The sequence below is a fragment of the Oncorhynchus nerka genome, linkage group LG9a (genome assembly GCF_034236695.1).
Source record: "Oncorhynchus nerka isolate Pitt River linkage group LG9a, Oner_Uvic_2.0, whole genome shotgun sequence".
Classification (NCBI taxonomy): Eukaryota; Metazoa; Chordata; class Actinopteri; order Salmoniformes; family Salmonidae; genus Oncorhynchus; species Oncorhynchus nerka.
The window spans coordinates 24491589-24515076 of NC_088404.1; the positions used below are offsets into that span (position 1 = coordinate 24491589).

At 43.9% G+C, this 23488-nt stretch overlaps 1 protein-coding gene across 5 annotated transcripts in view; it reads right to left on the reverse strand.

Annotated features, from left to right (window-relative positions):
* LOC115134082 (SLIT-ROBO Rho GTPase-activating protein 1-like) overlaps window positions 1-23488 on the reverse strand; it is a 234473-nt gene that overhangs the window by 189202 nt on the left and 21783 nt on the right. The window lies entirely within an intron of this gene.

The following is a 23488-nucleotide window of genomic DNA, read 5'->3' on the forward strand; positions in this document are numbered from 1 at the left end:
ATTTTCATTCCCAAGGTTTCAGGAGAGGCTCTTTCATCCTGGCACATTCAAATGGGGGCAGGCGGGACAGGAAAGGAGGGGGATAAACTGGGGAGGGGGTTGAGGGCTTTTGCTTAGTCTGATTTGTTAAGGGAAGAAACAGCCGAGATAAGCATTCAGTATCTGAGTGGCCAGAGAGAAACCAACCATAAGCCGGAAGAACCCTATGGCTACAGGGCAGCAAAGACACCCTTCACCCCTGTATGGGGAACCAAGCCATAGCCTCTTTATTCTAAACTTCAACTTTAAATTGAACTTTTTAGATTGTAGGTCCAGTGCAGGTAAGGTAGGTCTATAAGGAAGCTGGGATTTGTGCCATCATGTTGGGCTTCCAAGGGCTGGTGGTCAATGTTTGTAAGTCACAAGATCAACCAGGTTCTTCAGCAACATAGAGAGCTGAAGGAGAAAGGATATGTCTAGAGGCTACCATAGCTTTGGGGTTTTTATATGAATGAGAAACCCAGAATTTCAAGTCTGTATAATTCCTAACTTTAAACAGTGGATGAGGATTTGGAATTAAAGCAAGGCAAGCATGAAATGAATGCAAAAGAGCTGAGTGGATCATTTAACACAATTCTATTCATGACTGAACATGGCATCTCCTTAAATCATCCATAGTGCATGTCAAACATTGACTAGTGGCACTATACTGTGTTGAAGCATTATGAATGACATTGCATATAAATCACCTGTCAACATTTGATGAATTATCGCTCATGATAATGTAGGCACATATAAAACAGGGGACTATACGGTATAAAACTAGGACTCTATTTTTTTGTCACTAAGCATAGGCTCTTGTCCAGAGCGATTTACAGCAGTGAGTGCATATATTTTATATAATTTTTCATCATGGCCACCCGTGAGAATGAAACCCACAACACTGGCATTGCATGCACAAAGCTCTTCTAGAGGGATTCTAGAAGTTCATGGTTGGTTCATGGAACAAGGAATATTACGTTTCAGCCTGGTTTGGCCAAGTCCTACCAACTGAGCCACACGCGACACTCTCCCTACACAACTTATTGTATTCAACTAAAGATACAATACAAGATACAAGTGTTTGATGTGATTTTCAATAGCATTTGTGGTGGGGGGGCAGTTTACAAGCACCACTGTGGCTGTAAAAGAGGACAGGGCCAAGGAGGGAGTCTACGGATGGGCTTTGAGGGATTCTAGAAGTTGTAAACAGTAATATCACAGTTCAGCCTGGTTTGGAAAAGGAGCATACAAGGATGCATACTGACTCTGTGGGCCTTTGCGACCAGGGCATGTCCAGGGCTGAAAGCACAAAACCAACCATCCAATCCAAATGAAAGGTGTCCCAGAATGCACAATGGGTGGACATAGACAATGAGAGAAAGAGCCATTTGGTCTTTGTGGTGATCAGATGGAACCAAGGGCCTTTTGTTCTGTACGGGATGTCATCCAACCAGCCCTTTCAAAGAGCGCACGACAACATAGGCTACTTCCCATCACCCCAATCACGGTGGCAAATATGTCCAAAGTTGCAACTCATTGCTTTGAATTGCAGGCCCATTTGTTGTGAGAGAAAGTGCCATGTAGGCAGGGCGACAGAGAATGAAACACTGTTGATCTCCTGATGATCTCCCCACCGACAGAGAAGCAGAGACAAATTTTTCCTGCCTCTGCCATGCGAACAGGCTCTCCATTCTCCCACCAATTCACTTTGCTATGAATCAAATCCACTAAAAAGCTCCCCTGTCCCACTCTTCTTCCCCAGGTATCTTTTACATTTAGTTGTATAATTAGTCCTCCAAGGGTCTCCACATGCTCATCAGCAGCACCTGAAATAGCTCAGCATGGGGTCTGGAGGGATGATGGTAGATACACCATCCCTGCCTCACCATCTGGTAGATACTGTGCATTCAGAAAGTATTTGGACCCCTTGACTTTTTCACATTGTTACGTTACAACCTAATTCTAAAATTGATTAAAAAGCTAACCCTGTTTTTAAGATTTTTTTTGCAAATGTATGAAAAAATAAAGAACTGAAATATTACATTTACATAACTATTCAGACCCTTTGCTCAGTACTTTGTTGAAGCACCTTTGGCAGCGATTACAGCATCAAGTCTTCTTGGGTATGACGCTACAAGATTGGCACACCTGTATTTGGAGAGTTTCTCTCATTCTTCTCTGCAGATTCTCTAAAGCTCTGTCAGGTTGGATGGTGAGCGTCACGGCACAGCTATTTTCAGGCCTCTCCAGGGAGTTTGTTCGGGTTCAAGTCCGGGCTCTGGCCGGGCCACTCAGACATTCAGAGACTTGCCCCGAAGCCACTCCTGCGTCGTCTTGGCTGTATGCTTAGGGTAGTTGTCCTGGTGGAAGGTGAACCTTCCCAAAGGTCTGAAGTCCTGAGTGCACTGAAGCAGGTTTTTAAACAGGGGTCTCACTGTACTTTGCACTGTTCATATTTCCTTTGTTCCTGACTAGTCTCCCAGTCCCTGCCGCTGAAAAACATCCCCAAAGCATGATGCTGCCACCACCATGCTTCACCGTAGGGATGGTTCCAGGTTTCCTCTAGATGTGACGCTTGGCATTCAAGCCAAAGAGTTCAATCTTGGTTTCATCAGACCAGAGAATCTGGTTTCTCATGGTCAGAGTCCTTTAGGTTCCTTTTGGAAAACTCCAAGCGGGCTGTCATATTCCTTTTACTGAAGAGTGGCTTTTGTCTGGCCACTCTACCATAAAAGGCATGATTGGTGAAGTGCTGCAGAGATGGGAGAACCTTCCAGAAGGACAACCATCTCCACAGAAGAATTCTGGAGCTCTGTCAGAGTGACCATTGGGTTCTTGGCCACCTCCCTGACCAAGGACCTTCTCCCCCGATTTCTCAGTTTGGCCAGGCAGCCAGCTCTAGGAAGAGTCTTGGTTGTTCCAAACTTCTTTCATTTAAGAAGTCATGTCCAATCAATTGAAAATAACACAGGTGGACTCCAATCAAGTTGTAGAAACATCAAGGATGATGAATGGAAACAGGATGCACCAGAGCTCAATTTTGAGTCTCATAGCGAAGGGTCTGAATACTTTTGTTTTTTATTTATTTGCAAAAATTCTAAAAAACTGTTTCCACTTTGATGTTATGGGGTATCTTGTTGTAGATTGATGACAAAAATGTTTGTTTTTTAAAAATCCATTTTATAATAAAGCTGTATTGTGACAAAATGTGGAAAAAGTGAAGGGGTCTGAAAACTTTCCGAATGCACTGTACGTGGGGTTAGGAGGGCTGTCCATCAAATCAAATCAAAATCATGGCTTCAAACGGAGGAAGATCGACTGGATAAATAGCATCAAAAGGTAATTATGGACTAGGATCATGATTCTTTACCCGATAACACACTTTCAGTTACTGCTGAGAGCTGGATCACATGCCAGAGAGCTGGATCTCTTGTGTTCTGACCTTTGGGGAGAGTATTCAATCGAGCCGTCGCTAAACCCAGTCCCAGAATTTTGGGTAACCAATCACAGCGCTCCAATGGATAGCAACTGTTATCGAGTCTGACACCTTGGATACAGTGTTGCCAATAGTGATGGGCATTCCGGCTCTTTTCAATAATTAAATGAAATCACTCTACCTTAACCACAATGTATTTAAAAATGCATTGGTTTGTTATGAAAAAGAATGCTATTAAACATTTGCATTTAAATTATAACTTTTGACTGTATATAAACAAAGTGCATATAAATGTAACAATTCAAAACGAATACAATCTGAACAACATAATAGAATATGTATCCATATCAAAGAAAAAATAAATAACAATGTGCAAAACTGCCAGCATCCCACTTAAAACATTAAACCGGTCCCTCTTTTCTCTCTCTTCTTTATTGCCATGTTATAACCAGCAGCACACAGCAATGCTGACCGACCATATTGTGCTTTTATGAGAGATTTGCATTCAGAAATGCAAGCTGCCTCACTTGAGGGGCTGATGCGGTTTCTTCTCTCAATAATTATTTGTCCCGTTTTCGAGAAGAGGGGCGCTTCCAAATAGGATCGGACCTCCTTTATGGCATCTGCTGAGGGATTCCTTCGTGCTCCATCCTCAGTTGCTCTCTCGTCAAACAGCAACCAAACAGCAGACGTTTGTGGCACTACTGCTGGTGCAGTTCTGCCCAGTTGTTAAATGTTATACTGCACCTCCCATCTGCCCCAGCCCCCATCCGCCCCAGCCGTCTGCCCCCATCCGCCCCAGCCGTCTGCCCCAATCCGCCCCAGCCGTCTGCCCCAATCCGCCCCAGCCGTCTGCCCCAGCAGTCTGCCCCAATCCGCCCCAGCCGTCTGCCCCAATCCACCCCAGCCATCTGCCCCAGTCGTCCTAAAAAAAGGTAGTTTGTCAGTTTCTGGTTTGACCACTATTTGCCTCATGTAGCGTGACACATCTCCTTCGCATAGAGTTGATCAGGCTGTTGATTCATGGGGCCATACATTATCATGATGAAACGTGAGGTGATATTCGGCGTATGAATGGCACGACAATGGGCCTCTGGATCTCATCACAGTATCTCTGTGCATTCAAATTGCCATCGATAAAATGCAATTTGTTCATTGTCCGTAGCTTTTGCCTGCCCACACCATAACCCTACCATGGGGCACTCCGTTCACATCAATAAACAGCTCGCCCACACAATGCCATACACGTGGTCTGCGGTTGTGAGGCCGGATGGACGTACTGCCAAATTCTCTAAAACAACATTGAGGTGGCTTATCTTCTCTAGGGTAGGGGGCAGCATTCGGAATTCTGGATGAAACGCATTCCAAAATTAAACGGCCTGCTACTCGGGCCCAGAAGATATGATATGCATATGACTGGTAGAAAACACTCTAAAGTTTCCAAAACTGTTAAAATAGTGTCTGTGAGTATAACAGAACTGATTTGGCAGGCGAAAACCTGAGAAAAATCCATTCAGGAAGTTGTGGTTTTGTAGTTTTTCTATTTAATGCCATTACAGTATCCATTGACTTAGGACTCAATTTGCAGTTCCTATGCCTTGAGGGAGTAAGACCAGTTTGAAAGAGTGGACCCTGACGTGTCACCGACCTTTTTCATGCGCAATCCCGAGAAAGTGCATTTCTTGTTTACCTTTTATATTGACAACGTTATTGTCCGGTTGAAATATTATAGATCCTTTAGGCAAAAAAAACCTGATGATTGAATATAAACATCATTTGACGTGTTTCTATGAACTTTACGGATACAAATTTGGATTTTTTTGTCTGCCTGTTTTGCGTTTGAGCCTGTGGATTAATGAAGAAAACGCGAACCAAATGGGAGTTTTTGGATATAAAGAGACTATCGAACAAAATGAATATTTAATGATTAAATTCATGTCTTCTGAGTGAAACCATATGAAGATCATCAAAGGGTTAATTTTATTTCTGAGTTTTGTAACACTTCTGCTTGGCTGGTTACTGTTTGTAATAATTTGTCAACTGGGCTATGTTCTCAAATAATTGTAAGGTATGTTTTCGCCGTAAAGCATTTTAAAATCTGACACCGTGGTTGGATTCACAAGAAGTTCATCTTTAAACTTAGGTAAAATATGTTTTGTTTTCTGTATTTGAATTTGGCGCTCTGCAATCTCACTGGATGTTGGCCAGATGGGACGCTAGCATCCCACATACCCTAGAGAGGTTATGGTAGAGAAATTAACCTTAAATTATTTTTGCAACAGCTCTAGTGAACATTCCTGCAGTCAGCATGCCAATTGCACACTCCCTCAAAACATCTGTGGCATTGCGTTGTGGCAAAACTGCACATTTTAGAGTGGACTTTAATTGTCCCCAGCACAAGGTGCACCTGTGTAATGATCATGCTATTCAATCAGCTTCTTGATATGCCACACCGGTCAGGTGGACGGATTATCTTGGCAAAGGAGAAATGCTCACTAACAGGGATGTAAACAAATGATTTTGTTAACAAAATTTTAGAGAAATAAGCTTTTTGTGAGTATGGAACATTTCTGGGATCTTTTCCTTCAGCTCATGAAACATGGGACCAACACATTACATTTTTGTTCAGTGTAGTTAAGATGACCTCATGCAATGGAGAGACTGAGCTTAAAAAGTCTTTCAGATTTATTTTGAACATCATGAGAGCCTCAGTGTGTACAAATAAGTACTTTTGTCACATACTGTACTGATTCAGAGTCACAACTTTTGTTGAGAGATAAAAATCATTTTGGAGTGACTCAAATGTGTTGCGGTGAAGCAGTACCCATGTCACGACGCGTGTTATTACAAAGAGAGTCATTGAAAGACATCAGTTGGAATAATATACTAAGCGATTAATCATTTATTGGTTATGTGAGAGACCGAGCTACTCTCCAACAGTGGAGTCTCTTGTCAGTGACAACGCTGGGCAGATAGAGGCAAGAATGTATCACCACCTTAGTGTTATGTCACAGAGCGGTCACTGAAGAACCTAGTGTCCAACTGTCTGTGGAGCTGCCACATCCAAGATGACAACATATAGAGATGAGAGAAGCTAAACAACGTTGCTAGTGTAGCGTGGTGGTCCCAGATCTATGGTGGTCCCAGATCTGTGGTGCTGTTTTGACAACTCCTATTTGGAACCTCCAGACTAGGGCTTGTGGCCTACTGCCATAAAAAGGGGACTAGTGAAGTCTAATTTACCCACCTGCAAAGTGACAGAAAAAAATTGGCTTAACCTTCCGGTTACTAGTCCAACGCTCTAACCACTAGGCTACCCTGCCGCCCCGGGCTGCCCAGGACACTCACACACACTGAGCATGCATCCTTGGGGACGCCTGTGTGAGGCAATGAGTCAGAGACATGCTTCTTTCTCTGAGTCAGAGATCCTGATCGATAAATACTAGTAGCACACACCAAAAAAGGAGAGAGGCTGTTGGCTGAGAGGCTGAGGCTGACAGAACACAATATCCTGAGATTTCAAGCATTCAGTCCATGTGAGCCATCAAAAGTATATCTTCACACATTGTTTAAACCAACATTGTGAAGTCAATACAGTATGCAGTGATGTTGGGCTAGTTCCCACTTCGTTCTCTCTTGTTCCAGTGTTTCACTACGCCACAAGCATTTTGCTACACCTGCAATAACATCTGCTAAATATGCATATGCAACCAATAAAATGTCATTTGATTTTGTTTTCAGCCAGGGAGTCTCAGGGTTGTTTTGTCAAGAGCAGCAGGAACAGCTTTGTTTGTTTGGTACTACAGCCACATCAATACCGCTGGGGTGCAGAGGCCTGTGATCTACTATTAGCCTGTCACTATTTCCTGACTCGCACACCCTCTATGTAACACACACTGGGTCACGGCCACACACACAGGAAATGCTGCTCTACTGGCCAGGTTTTTCCTTTAGTTTTCTATTTATTTTTGATTGACGAGGCAAAATCCTTCACAAACAGGACAGGCCAAAGTAACTCATTATATATTGACATTAACAAATTTATCTCCCATTCAACAGGGTAATTATTCAAGTGTACAATCACACAGGCAATAACTGTCATAATCTTCAAATCAGCATTAGGTCATATCTGCCAAGCAGGCACAATAGCCAACAGCAGTGGTTGCTAAGGTGACATTTCAACCAGAGTGAACACCGGCAGAGCGTAGTGGGGGGCATCAATCACTACCGAGCATCATTATGGTGGAATGTGAGGACCATCATTCAGCTCCAACCCAAATAGAGGAGCAGAGTTCAAGGAGCTGAATGGTGGGAGAAGTAAGCACACTTTAGAAGGAAATTATATTCATTCAGCAGCTGTCCTGTTTGCTCTGGACGCCTTTGGTTCTGCACTTTGACTCCGTGGCTGGTGGGGTTGAGTGAGTGTGGGGCTACAAATCCAGCACGTACACCCTCCCTAGAGCCTCAACAGGAGCTGTGACGTTAGATAGAGGAGAGAAAGACAGAGAGAGAATGTCCATTCTCAGTCTTCTTCATCCTCTATGCATTTCCTTACCCACCCTACCTCCACCCCCTGCTTTTACCAACTCAACACCCCCTTAGCCCTAGCCACTCAGCCTCCTCCAGTTCCCTAGCCTCCTACAGCCTTAACCCTCCTGCCTCACCTCTTTAACCCCCCTCATCATTTTTCTCCAGTCCCAGTCCAGCTGTGGCTGTCTGCCCTGAGGGGACAGCAGCGGAGAGTGAACTCCTTGGCTTTGGAAACTCAATACATGCATCCAGGCTACGGTTGTGTTTGACAGTGCCATTCCATCCCATACACTCCCACTTGGAAAATGACATCGCAACTCTGCGTTTCAGATCTACCGTATCTTTTCCCCGACAGTGCTGAAAAATGACAAGGAGGCTAGCATCTGTAGTGGCTTTGTACTTTGGTTTGGTAATACCAGTGATGGGAGAGAGATAGAGGGGGCTAAGGATTGGATGTCAGACACCACACACCTCCCTGCTCCTTCACACGATGAACTGTCAGTGCAGGCCCCAGCTCTTACAGTTAGGAGGATATGTTTGGGCGGAAAAAATCTAAATCCTGTGGTTTAGAAAATCCCCCAAAACAACTTCAAGTACAGCACATATGAAAATTCCATATGAATGTTCATGCTTCCACTGAGGTAAACACTCAATACAGTTTGAAAGTAAATACAGTTTGAAAGTAAAGGCATGTCAAGGTTCAAATGGAATATGGATTCAGAAAAATGTATAAGTGAACCACATGAATGGCAGAGTAGTTGTAATGGCGAGGCTGTATTACTGCTGAGCCCTCAGCCTGAAGGGTCCCCTAGGATAAAGCATGAAAGGAGCCCCTGGGACAAAGCAGCCTTGAGAGTAGAGGGGCCACACAATGAGGTGCCTAGTCCAACACCCATGCGTTGGGGAAGAGATACAAGACCATGCACCTGTGTATGGAGTTAAACCTAGCAATGCAGACCATTCTTCTGATGTGTCACAGGGGAAAGTCATTCTGACACTCCTCCTCACCCCTGTTTCTTAATGCTCACCCAGTCTCCCTCCACTGCCAGGGTGTCACTGTCTGCCAGCCCGGGTTGACAACACATCCCCACAGCCAGGACACTGTGGCACCAGGGAGCCAGAGGAGAGGACTGGTGTGTGAGTGCACACAACTACAGCTGACGTGTCATTTTCAAAGTTAGATCCATTGCCCTGTGAAAGGTCATACATTACCACTTGCCTGATTGAATTCCAATGCACCAAGCGAAACTTCCTCAGTACAGAAACTATGAACAGCGCAGCAAGCACTATTGCTGCTTATAAAATGGCTATTGGTGGGCTAAACCTTCCCATTAGCAACCTCAGTGTGATACAGATAACACAGGCCCTAGCCATTTCCATGCTGTAGGTCTAAATCAGGGGTGGCAAAATCACTCTTTTTTTCTTCCTTTAAATTCAGACCTAACAACCAGGTGAGGGGAGTTCCTTACTAATCAGTGACCTTATTCATTCATCAGATTGGAGGTCAATAGGGGTTGAGGATGCCTGGGAGGGCTTAGATTGGGAGAATAAAATAACATTTCATATAAAAAGAACAACTGCGAGTTTGGCCATTTTTCAATCCTTTTATTATAATTTCAAGAAACGATCAAAATATGAAAGAGCACTTCAAAGCACTTTAATGTAGGAATTTAAAGAGAAATACAAATCAATGGAGTAAACTAATAAATGTTAAAGTGCAGACTGTCAGCTTTAATTTGAAGGTATTTTCAAAATAATGTAAAATAATGTTTCTAAACACTTCACAATTAATGTGGATGATTCCATTATAATGGATAGTCCTGAATAATGACTGAGAAAGTTAGATGCACAAATATCATACCCTCCCAAAAAATGCTACCTTGCCCGTTATTGAAATGGCGAGAGGTTAGTATGTCTTGGGGGGTATGATATTTGTGCGTCTAACTTTCTCAATCATCATTATTCACAAATGATTACAGATTGATCCATTCAGGACTATTTTTTTATTTCACCTTTATTTAACCAGGTAGGCAAGTTGAGAACAAGTTCTCATTTACAATTGCGACCTGGCCAAGATAAAGCAAAGCAGTTCGACAGATACAACGACACAGAGTTACACGTGTAGTAAAACAAACATACAGTCGATAATACAGTATAAACAAGTCTATATACAATGTGAGCAAATTAGGTGAGATAAGGGAGGTAAAGGCAAAAAAGGCCATGGTGACAAAGTAAATACAATATAGCAAGTAAAACACTGGAATGGTAGTTTTGCAATGGAAGAATGTGCAAAGTAGAGATATAAATAATGGGGTGCAAAGGAGCAAAATAAATTAATTAATTAAATACAGTTGGGAAAGAGGTAGTTGTTTGGGCTAAATTATAGGTGGGCTATGTACAGGTGCAGTAATCTGTAAGATGCTCTGACAGTTGGTGCTTAAAGCTAGTGAGGGAGATAAGTGTTTCCAGTTTCAGAGATTTTTGTAGTTCGTCATTGGCAGCAGAGAACTGGAAGGAGAGGCGGCCAAAGAAAGAATTGGTTTTGGGGGTGACTAGAGAGATATACCTGCTGGAGCGTGTGCTACAGGTGGGAGATGCTATGGTGACCAGCGAGCTGAGATAAGGGGGGACTTTACCTAGCAGGGTCTTGTAGATGACATGGAGCCAGTGGGTTTGGCGACGAGTATGAAGCGAGGGCCAGCCAACGAGAGCGTACAGGTCGCAATGGTGGGTAGTATATGAGGCTTTGGTGACAAAACTGATTGCACTGTGATAGACTGCATCCAATTTGTTGAGTAGGGTATTGGAGGCTATTTTGTAAATGACATCGCCAAAGTCGAGGATTGGTAGGATGGTCAGTTTTACAAGGGTATGTTTGGCAGCATGAGTGAAGGATGCTTTGTTGCGAAATAGGAAGCCAATTCTAGATTTAACTTTGGATTGGAGATGTTTGATATGGGTCTGGAAGGAGAGTTTACAGTCTAACCAGACACCTAAGTATTTGTAGTTGTCCACGTATTCTAAGTCAGAGCCGTCCAGAGTAGTGATGTTGGACAGGCGGGTAGGTGCAGGTAGCGATCGGTTGAAGAGCATGCATTTAGTTTTACTTGTATTTAAGAGCAATTGGAGGCCACAGAAGGAGAGTTGTATGGCATTGAAGCTTGCCTGGAGGGTTGTTAACACAGTGTCCAAAGAAGGGCCAGAAGTGTACAGAATGGTGTCGTCTGCGTAGAGGTGGATCAGAGACTCACCAGCAGCAAGAGCGACCTCATTGATGTATTCAGAGAAGAGAGTCGGTCCACGAATTGAACCCTGTGGCACCCCATAGAGACTGCCAGAGGTCCGGACAGCAGACCCTCCGATTTGACGCACTGAACTCTATCAGAGAAGTAGTTGGTGAACCAGGCGAGGCAATCATTTGAGAAACCAAGGCTGTCGAGTCTGCCGATGAGGATGTGGTGATTGACAGAGTCGAAAGCCTTGGCCAGATCAATGAATACGGCTGCACAGTAATGTTTCTTATCGATGGCGGTTAAGATATCGTTTAGGACCTTGAGCGTGGCTGAGGTGCACCCATGACCAGCTCTGAAACCAGATTGCATAGCAGAGAAGGTATGGTGAGATTCGAAATGGTCGGTAATCTGTTTGTTGACTTGGCTTTCGAAGACCTTAGAAAGGCATGGTAGGATAGATATAGGTCTGTAGCAGTTTGGGTCAAGAGTGTCCCCCCCCTTTGAAGAGGGGGAGGACCGCAGCTGCTTTCCAATCTTTGGGAATCTCAGACGACACGAAAGAGAGGTTGAACAGGCTAGTAATAGGGGTGGCAACAATTTCGGCAGATAATTTTAGAAAGAAAGGGTCCAGATTGTCTAGCCCGGCTGATTTGTAGGGGTCCAGATTTTTCAGCTCTTTCAGAACATCAGCTGAATGGATTTGGGAGAAGGAGAAATGGGGAAGGCTTGGGCGAGTTGCTGTTGGGGGTGCAGTGCTGTTGACCGGGGTAGGAGTAGCCAGGTGGAAAGCATGTAGAAAAATGCTTATTGAAATTCTCAATTATGGTGGATTTATCAGTGGTGACAGTGTTTCATATCTTCAGTGCAGTGGGCAGCTGGGAGGAGGTGTTCTTATTCTCCATGGACTTTACAGTGTCCCAGAACTTTTTTGAGTTAGTGTTGCAGGAAGCAAATTTCTGCTTGAAAAAGCTAGCCTTGGCTTTTCTAACTGCCTGTGTATAACGGTTTCTAGCTTCCCTGAACAGCTGCATATCACGGGGGCTGTTCGATGCTAATGCAGAACGCCATAGGATGTTTTTGTGTTGGTTAAGGGCAGTCAGGTCTGGGGAGAACCAAGGGCTATATCTGTTCCTGGTTCTAAATTTCTTGAATGGGGCATGTTTATTTAAGATGGTTAGGAAGGCATTTAAAAAAAATATCCAGGCATCCTCTACTGACGGGATGAGATCAATATCCTTCCAGGATACCCCGGCCAGGTCGATTAGAAAGGCCTGCTCGCTGAAGTGTTTCAGGGAGCGTTTTACAGTGATGAGTGGAGGTCGTTTGACCGCTGACCCATTACGGATGCAGGCAATGAGGCAGTGATCGCTAAGATCTTGGTTGAAGACAGCAGAGGTGTATTTAGAGGGGAAGTTGGTTAGGATGATATCTATGAGGGTGCCCGTGTTTAAGGCTTTGGGGGGGTACCTGGTAGGTTCATTGATAATTTGTGTGAGATTGAGGGCATCAAGTTTAGATTGTAGGATGGCTGGGGTGTTAAGCATGTTCCAGTTTAGGTCGCCTAGCAGCACGAGCTCTGAAGATAGATGGGGCCAATCAGTTCACATATGGTGTCCAGAGCACAGCTGGGGGCAGAGGGTGGTCTATAGCAGGCGGCAACGGTGAGAGACTTGTTTTTAGAGAGGTGGATTATTAAAAGTAGAAGTTCAAATTGTTTGGGTACAGACCATCTTTGCAGTAGATTGCAACACCGCCCCCTTTGGCAGTTCTATATTGTCTGAAAATGTTGTAGTTTGGAATTAAAATTTCTGAATTTTTGGTGGTCTTCCTAAGCCAGGATTCAGACACAGTTAGAACATCCGGGTTGGCAGAGTGTGCTAAAGCAGTGAATAGAACAAACTTAGGGAGGAGGCTTCTAATGTTAACATGCATGAAACCAAGGCTATTACGGTTACAGAAGTCATCAAAAGAGAGCGCCTGGGGAATAGGAGTGGAGCTAGGCACTGCAGGGCCTGGATTCACCTCTACATCGCCAGAGGAACATAGGAGGAGAAGAATAAGGGTGCGGCTAAAAGCAATAAGAATTGGTCGTCTAGAACGTCTGGAACAGAGAGTAAAAGGAGGTTTCTGGGGGCGATAAAATAGCTTCAAGGTATAATGTACAGACAAAGGTATGGTAGGATGTGAATACAGTGGAGGTAAACCTAGGTATTGAGTGATGAAGAGAGAGATATTGTCTCTAGAAACATCATTGAAACCAGGAGATGTCATTGCATGTGTGGGTGGTGGAACTAATAAGTTGGATAAGGTATAGTGAGCAGGACTAGAGGCTCTACAGTGAAATAAGCCAATAAACACTAACCAGAACAGCAATGGACAAGACATATTGACATTAAGGAGAGGCATCCTTAGTCGAGTGATCAAAAGGGTCCAGTGAGTGGAGAGGTTGGTTGGGGGTCACGGCGATTTAGACAGCTAGCCAGGCCATCGGTAGCAAGCTAGCATAGGATGGAGGTCTGTTGTTAGCCACCTCTTGCGTTCCGTCAGTAGATTTAGTGGGGTTCCGTGTGGTAGAGGCGATTAATCCAAATCACACAACAAAAATAAAATAAAAACAATAGATATAGTTATAGAGGCCCAAGAAGAATCATAATAATAATAAAAATAAATAAATTGTCCGATTGTCTATTCTGAGAGCAGCCGGTAAGACAGCTAACGGTTAGCAGGCCGCAGATGGGATTTCAGGTAACGTCGCGACGGAGGAGCCAGCCGGATCTCCTTCTGGTAGATAACGTCGGCAGTCCAGTTGTGAAGGCCCGGTGGGGCTCCGCGTAGGCAGTAAAACGGGTACGGATAGGTGACTGCAGCCCAGGAGTGATTGATGGAACTCAGGAGTGATTGACGGAGCTGGCTAGCTCCGGAGTAATTGATGTTTGCTCCGGAATCGACGAAAGCAGATAGTCACACGGATAGCAGCTAGCTAGCTGTGAGATCCGGGTATGAATGTCCAGAGAGCAGTTGAAATCCAGGGACATGGAGAGAAAAATTGGTCCGGTATGTTCTGTTCCGAGCCGCGCCGTACAAAACTGGCGATAGATTTTCGAGCTAAAGGATAGCTGATGACCACAAACCGTGGTTAGCTGAATACTAACGATTTGCCAGTAAAGAAGCTAACTAGCTCCTGGCTAGCTTCTGGCTAGTTTCTGGCTAGCTTCTTGGAGTTTCTGGCTAGCTTCTTGGAGGATTGCAGATTTGAGGTAAATAATACTTATTTATAAATATAAATTGGTGAGGTGGGTTGCAGGAGAGTGTTTTGAAGATGAGTTGATGGAAAATAAAAATAAAATGTATGTGAAAAAAGTTGTAAATATATATATATATATATATACAGGACACGACGAGGACAAAAGACGTCTGAACTGCTATGCCATCTCGGATAAGACAACTATGAATAATGATAAGTCAGAAAGTTAGACACACAAATATCATCGCTCCTACCTGGGCTCGAACCAGCAACACAACGACAACAGCCATCATTGAAGCAGCTTTACCCATGCAGAGCAAGGGGAACAACCACCCCAAGGCTCAGAGCAAGTGACGCTATTAGCGCGCGCTAACTAGCAAGCCATTTCACTTCGGTTACACCAGCCTCATCTCGGGAGTTGATAGGCTTGATGTCATAAACAGCGCAATGCTTGACGCACAACGAAGAGCTGCTGGCAAAACGCACGCTTGCCTAGTTAAATAAAAGGTATAAAAAAAATACAAAAATGTTTTTTTAAACCGATTTCCGATTGTTATGAAAACTTGAAATCGGCCCTAATTAATCGGCCATTCCGATTAATCGGTCGACCTCTAGTCTAGGGTGTCTGGGATGATGGTGTTGATGTGTGTCATGACCAGCCTTTCAAAGGACTTCATAATTACAGATGTGAGTACTACAGAGCGATAGTCATTTAGGGAGGTTACCGTGGAGCTCTTGGGAACAGGGACAATGCTGGTCAGCTTGAAACATGTTGGGATTACAGACTGGAGCAAGGAGTGCCAGAGTGGTGTTGGCTTGTGGAGGCATGTAGACGCATACTTTCTTGCTGCAAGAAGTGTGTACGGACCCTCAAGTAAAGCACATTCCACCATGTCAAACCCAGAAGACCATGTTTCTTCTGCTGTTATTGTGGACAGCAGGCAGAGATTCCCCCCAGATGATCCCCTCTAATTATCCTGTAGTCGCTCTGCCATGCAGACAAGTGATGGACGACATCGCCTCAGGAAAGGGAACACACAGCCGGATGCCACGTCTGCTGCCAGAGAGACTGACCCAAGAGACTACAGACCTAAAACTATAAAGAGCAGAGTGCATTAACCCCAAAAAAGCCACATGGGGAACATTAACAGTTCCATTGTGATTTGTATGACCTATCCTCTAAACAGTTCCCCCCCATAAAGTCTTATTCCACTCGTTTTCTTTCTCCATTCTTAACCACCCTTCTCCTCCAGTCCTCCTCCTCGTTCGACCACAAAAGACAGCACTGTGGAGAATGTGTGGTTTAGCCCGCTTTTGAGTTGAGCCGGTTAGAGGGAGGGCCACCAGAGAGCAACAGCGCTTCCATTCAAGACCAGCGCTTCCATTCAAGACCAGCGCTTCCATTCAAGACCAGCGCTTCCATTCAAGACCAGCGCTTCCATTCAAGACCAGCGCTTCCATTCAAGGGGCTGGTTTAGAGTAATAACAGGGTAACTACCATGAAACCCTAGACCAAGACACTGGATGGTTGAGAGTCCAGATGAGAAGCTAAGCTTCAGCAGTGATGGGGGCCAGGCCTCTTATTTCATCTCTTATGGACTAATACTTTTGACCTGGAGCTATGAAGGAAGTATGTGAGAGAATAGTTGGAGAGACAGTGAGGTGATCGTATAAGAGTATACCCCTAGGGGTTACATGCTACAGTATCTGGGTTGGTTTAACAAGTTTTTTTTACCCAGAAAACATACGATTCATCCCACAAGAGCAATGGAAATGACCTGTAGCTAGTTTGCATCACATCATAATACCATTCATCATTTAATATTTGTATAACCATAGAGGGAGTGGGTGGTATGGAAAGCTACAAGCTTGAGCATATTGATGACGCAAAGTCCATGACAACAATGGTGTCTTTTCTGTACTGTACACAAAAGCATTTATACATTGTGTTCACTTATCTTGGCCAGAAATCTGCAGATCCCCCCCCCCCCCCCCCCCAATAAGAAACAAAGATATCCTTGGAATAACAGAAAAGGAAGACCGAAGTATCCGGTTTTTCAAAAATGTTGCATTTTTAAAGGAAAAGGGGCTTTTGAAGAACAGGTCAGATTGGGGGGAAATGTATCTTCAAGAAGCAGCCGGCTGGTGGACAGAGGCAAAGCACAGCTGGATGTTGATTGCTCACATGCACACACACAGTCTCTATCTCTTCCCCTTTTCAATTACACACGCACATGTATTGGTTTGTCTAAAAATCCCGGTGTCTAAACAGTGGCAGTATCGATTCCTGGGGAAATGATTTTCACATTAGCCACACTAGGTAACAAACACACTGTGCCCTTGTGTCCCAGCATGCTGAGCATATATAGGATCTATTCAAATGTTTGCTGATATATTCCTCTTTGTCTCTGTGTGTGAAGAATAGCAACTCAGTTTCATTGAACAATTACCACAATAATCCATTTAAAAACAGCGCCTGCAGACAATAGGATTACTTGGATTCCCATGTCCTGGAGTGACTCTGGAGAAGTTGTAGTACAACTGGACCAGTCATCTCATTCTCAGCACTGTCAGTTACTACTGAACTCCTCTGCATGTTCCCATGGAAACAGTACCTCTATGATCAAGCTCCAGTAAAATCAATCATGTATCAAATAAACCAACCAAATCTCTGATAAAATGTAAATGTATTTCATATGTATAAAGTCTTACAAGTTATTGGTGATATGCATCATTGGAGTGCCCTATAAAATGTCATTACTACACATCATAACATACAACTGTATAGGGATGCACAATGCAGGACAACAGCATATGAGCCTCCAGACAGTTAATGGTCTGCAGCCCCTACAGATAACAATCACATTTACTACTCTGAGAGGAGGCAGAAAGCTCAAAGAAAACTTCACCCTGCTCAGTTCATCTACCCCCCACTCATCCCCAGTAAAAACACCAGCCACAGGCCTGTGGACAAAGTCATCAACTTAAACAGTCGATATAATCTTCACTGCAGCCAGACAGCCCGCCGACGTTTGAACCATTAAAGACTGTTCTGTTGTCAGTCTTAACGGGCAGTGAGCTCTTCTGAGGAAGAGCAGCGATATTCACCCTGCCTCGTGCCTGGAGTTGTGACAGCTGAGATAATCCATTTGTATAGAGCTGCTTCAGCTCTGTGTAAATATCTTGACTAGGAAGAATGTAAAGCAGCAGGATCTCTAATCAGAGGCTTAGAAGAGTGTCGGCAGCCAGGACCCGTTTCACCACAGAAACACCTCGGGATATCTCCCTCCCACAATGAGCCTCACATCGATCTCATGTTTGCTGATTTCCTCAGCTATTCCTTCTCCATTATCATGCGATATCTGTGCAAACCAATGTGTGCTAGCACCAGAGAAGACTCAAGATCGCGAGACTCAAAAGATTCCATTACTTCCTGAAACTCCTGCCGGGAAGATTTAGACAAGTCAATGAGAGAGTGGTATGTTCTCATTTCACAGGAAGTAATCACGTGTTGAGTCTTGGTTCTTAAGCTTCTCTTGCTTCTAGCATGCATTGGCTTGCACGAATGTAGCGGGAAATGGGAAATGGCTATTTTCACCATCAAACTAGCTCCCTTCTAAGCACTGACAATGCCCTCAACTCCCGGGGACAGAGGGATGGTAGTGGAGGCAGCAGCGCAAACACCTGAGGTGCATCTGGACATCTGGTCAGACATCTGGTCACCAAGCCAAGGCCCTGAGACACAGTGGATCGGTAGAATGGATGGAGCCTGGCTCTGGATGGGGCTGACGGTCCAGGCTGACTCCGTACATCATTCTCTCACAGGGACCCAGAGAGGAGATTCCTGTATGAAGGTATGACTCTTCACATTGGGGTTAAACCTCACTGATTCAAGATTAGTTTGATGGTGATCGTAAGTGTTGACGAAAACATGCTATGAAGCTGGAGAATGAGGTAACTTAGAATGTTAGAACGCATCAGGCACTGTCCAATTCAATTGCATCACTTCCCTTCTTGCTGAAAACTCTTTCCCCTTGAATATCAACTATTGAAGGCTCACAAAATACTTCCGCAATCACGCTCATTATCATCACTTCAGACACTTGTGGAACATTCTCTATCTGATGGCCACAGGAGAGCTATGCCCGCTGACATTTTGCCAAGAGCCCATCTTCAAAGCACCAGCCTAACCTCAATTGAAAGAGCCATAAATAACAGATAGGCACAGATTTTGGAGTTTTACGACCAAAGATGTGCATAGATTTTGAATGGTTGTTTTAAAAGGCCTAGCTGCTAATGACTCAGAATGCTGACAAATCCCAGCAGCCTCACACTGCAGGGAGGGAGGGAGGGAGACCCACTCACCCTGACTGGTGCAACACAAGTCTATACAGACAAAATACTAAGTAGGAAAACTCAATTCCACCTCACCAAACTAAAATGACAACTCAAAAGAAAAAAAATCTAACAGAAAAGATTGTAGCACTATAAATCAAGAGGACTTTGCTATGTGGGCACGAAGAGGAGTATCCCCTGATGAAGAAAGCTGATGGTAGTTGTGGCCATGCTGGTGGTTTTACCCTCGGGCATGATGGGCAAACATTTCCTCACACCCAAATCCATAGAGAGATGGTGGAATGACCTTGGACTTGGAGATGAAACTGTGGTTGTATCCCCTACCTGATAATGGAGGAGGTGTTGGTTTAGGGAAGAGGTTGGTTAATTTGAGTTTACACCTGACATTTGACTGGGTGCAGAGTAGTGTGACAACGCTGTAGGAGTCACTCCCTATAGGAAAAATTATACTGTAATCATGCTTAACATGAGGAAAAACTAATTCCTTGCTATACTTGTTATAATGCGGTAACAAGGATCTTGTCTGGGCCCTAACTCCTGTAAACAAAATGCATTTCATCTGTGTAGCGTTCATCAAGTGTTGGATTTTTCACTTAAAAGTCTTCATAGGTTTGGTCCATGTGATATTTATTTTCCTGTTCACTCACATTTCAACTATTTTAGGATGGCCCTAACCCCGGCCCTACCACGCAGTCTGCAGCCAGCTCAGTCTCACTCCCCCTCAGTGTCCCAGTCAGCAAAACTATATGGATTTTTCAGCAGGCAACTGTACTGAAAGCTTAGCCGTGAAAAATTGGGAAGTGTACAAAAGATGAAAGAACCTGCCCCCACAGGGGAACAGAGGCCGGGGAGGCTAACGTAATCTTCCCCTCCTCTTCCAGAGCCTTAATCTGGGGCCAGATCTAAGGAGAGGAAAATGCCTTATACAGCCCCCTTTCCCAGGTAATTACATTGGAAGGCAATGTGGAGGAAGTGACAGAGGGTCACATACTGTTGTATCATCCTATGACTAGCCCTCAGGGGCTGTTCAATAGCCAGGTCCCACCCGCTTTCCCATGGCAAAGGTCTCTCTGTCTGGGCCAACAATCCTGTTTATCAATACAATCTGTTCAGTTTCTCGTCCCGTTTCCTTTGATCCCTTAAATCAGTAGACCTCTAAGTGACACTAATAGCTAGTTTGGCTTTTCACTTTGTGTTGACATATCCAGGCCTTTGAGATTAATCAATTAAATGATATCAGTTTCCCCAAAGCTCTTAACAGTAAACTGGATCCTAAGTCATGCAGGGTTCGATAAAGACAGGAAGCCATTTTTTTTATATTGGGCCACAGCACTAGAGAACCACAAGGCATCTGCCCAGAGTGTGTGTATGAGAAAGAGAGATTGAGAGAAGGAGGGAGGATATCAGCTTACAGACCCAGCCCTTTGTTTCTCCGCACTATAGAGAGCAGGTCTGTCTGGGCCTTTCTCTGTGAGTCAGTCTCCCTCAGAGCCATTACTCAACGACGTGGCCCACTCCCTCCTCTACGCTGCGGGCGAGTGTGTGTATATGTGTATGCATGCATGCCAAAAAGTGTGTGTGTGGCCTCAGACCTCTGCTCACGCATGTGCCACATGCCCAGGTGACCATACATCACCCCCCCCCCCCCCATTAAACAGAAGAAATCACAGCACCCTGAGGAAGACTAACTTTTCCTCCAAGCACACGGCCTTATTTAAAAAGTAAGACAGACGAGTCGGGTGACACACACACAATGGACAGAGCACTAGTGTTTGCAGGTGAATGCTACTTCACAGTATTCATTCAGTATGCCCATATTACCAGGAAATTAGTTACCCTTAGTATTTAAGGATAAAGTGTTTTACTTTCAGACATCCTCCACATCCTTCTGTATTGCATATCTTTGATCTAAATTAGATCACTCCCCTAGCAATCCTTTTGATTAAGCAACTAATAATGTAATTATAAAATCAGGCTTAAAGGTAGCATTATAATAAGCAATATTGTCAAAAATATCCAATCCCTCTATGATAAAAAAATAAATAAAAGAAGCAGTTTATCAAAAAACGGAATGCCCCTTTTACATTCTTCTTGAGTGTCCACTTTGGCTAAAACGATCTTTGCTCTACTTGGGTCAATGACTTAAAAGTAGCAGAACTGAACAGAACAGCATCAGGCAGGCAGTCTATTTCCAGACCAACGTGAGTTGAAAGACTAACAGGGATTACTGTGTGCCTGCTGCTAGTGCCCTGTCAGTCTCAATCATTAGAAACATGAGCCTACAGGGACTCACTGTGCTCCACTTTCATTCTAACTTAAAAAAACTCAAAAATAATGCATGACAAAAATGGGCATTAAACTGCAGTGCATCACCTGCTTCAATCCTTGTGCAATGGTGGCCTGACTTGCTGTAACAATGACATCATAAAAAAGCTGGATGGAAATACCTGATAGCTCAGGCATCTGGTGTGTCTATTACCCCATGAACCGGTAAACTTGGTGGGCTATAAAAATACTAACTGGACATGAGAGAGAAGTAGAGCACTTTCTCATTTATGTCACAGTGGGGTAATCACCTAACCAAATGTAAAAGGAAAGAAGAGGGTGAATATTTCAGTTGCATAGCCACGGGGCCATCTTGCAGCCACAGCTGTCAGGGCCAGAGGCTCCACATTAAACCCACCAGTAAGGCAGCAGCATGGGACTGGAGGAGCAGGGGTCGAGGGCCAGAGTGCACTGGACAGAGGGGAAACAGCAGGGGCTCAGGGGGGTGGACAGAGGGGGATAGAACAGCGGACCTGGAGTCCTGTTTCGCTCTACTAAGCCTGATCTTTATTCAAGACCCTTTACTTGACCTGTCAGGCCTCTATGCTTTCAAGATGACACCAGCACTGATTGTGTGTGCGCGCGCAGGCATGTGTGCGCACATATGCGTGTATGTGAGAGAGAGAGAGAGAGAGGGAGAGAGAGAGAGAGAGAGAGAGAGTTTTCAGTGTCTGAAAGATAATGTGTGGGTGTGTCTAACTTCAGCATAGGTGGTGACTCAGTGGGGATATTCTACAGATCTGTTTTCTGTCCGTATGCCCCAGGATGATACAGTTGAAACCAGAACCATTTCATTTTTCTTTCCTTTCCACCCTTTCCAACCAGCAAAATAAAGTTCTGAACCATTTCATTTTTCTTTCCGTTCCACCCTTTCCAACCAGCAAAATAAAGTTCTGAACCAGTTTGAACCCCAAAAAGTACCAGTTTATATCATCCCTTTTTAAACATCTGAAATATACAATTATTATTATTTGTTATTTTTTTACAACATTTAATTACTTCACCAATCAGCGGGGATAGAGCAGCTTGCTGTGGAGCGGGTAAGCCATTTCATCTGTATAGGAAAGAGCTACTTGTATTTTTCTGTAAAAGCATGGTTTAATCAGAATGGGAAAAAAACAGGTCACAGTATAGGGTGCGAGATGCAACTTAAATTGAGGGTGAGGAGAGAGAGAGGATGGAGGACGCTTGCCTTGAAGAGCTGGGCATCTGGTTATGACATGAATTATCTGAATTAGGCCCACCGAATTATACCTAGAGGAACAGCTTCTATGGAGGAACTTTGAATATCTGAACTTCCAAGTTGGTTTAACGTTGGACCAGAGCAAATGTTAACTTAACACGCTTGTGAGTGCAGAGCAGCTGCAAAAATTATAAACACTTAGCTTTTTATAGTTTATAAATTCAATTTGATTCGTGATAACTCTAGTATCCTTAACTAGCATTGAAAAAGTGAATCCCTTGTCTAATTAAACATGTCGCTACAGTAATCTATGCTTCAGAGGGGCGAGGTAGGTAGCCTACGCACACCCCTGGCAAAGATTTCCAGCTGGCATACAGCACACGCTGGAATAGTTCAGTGTTCACCTGCTAGTCGTAACTCGGACATTTCTGACTTGCTAACTAGTTATACACATGCTGCGTGTATATACACTGTTGCAACCAATTAGCAAGCCGAACATTTTTGTTTCCAGTTCTGACTAGCACGTGAACACTGCATAAATTTGTGACAGAGTGAGGGCTTTGCAAAGGCTCTTGGTGTCCGGAACACAAAACATTAACCCATTCCCATGCTTTTAATTTAATTATTTTCCAGTTTTGTTCCCTTAACCAGTTCCAACCCTTGGTAGAAACTAGTGATGGGGAAAAAGAACAAAATAATTGTTAAAATGGATACAGATGCATATTGTAATATTTTTGGACGATATATCTATAACTAGTCGGCTGTACCTGTGCCAAACTCCAATATTTTCATTCCATCTTTTTAAAATAGTGAGCCAACACTTACTTCCATGACTGATCAAAACAAATTTGGATGCTCTTGTCTCACTGTAGCAGACATATAGTGAGCAATATGTTTGGAACAGCAAATCGCTGTAAAATACTGAGAATTATGAGAATCACAATACGTATCGACACCTAACTATAGTGATAATATCGTGAGGTTCCTAGCAATTCACAGGCCTAGTAGAAACAAGGCTTTCAGGTTGGGAATCACATTGCGATATTTTTTTTTTCACTTTTATTTTTTAATCAGGTAGGCTAGTTGAGAACAAGTTCTCATTTACAACTGCGCCCTGGCCAAGATAAAGCAAAGCAGTGCGACACAAACACATAATTACA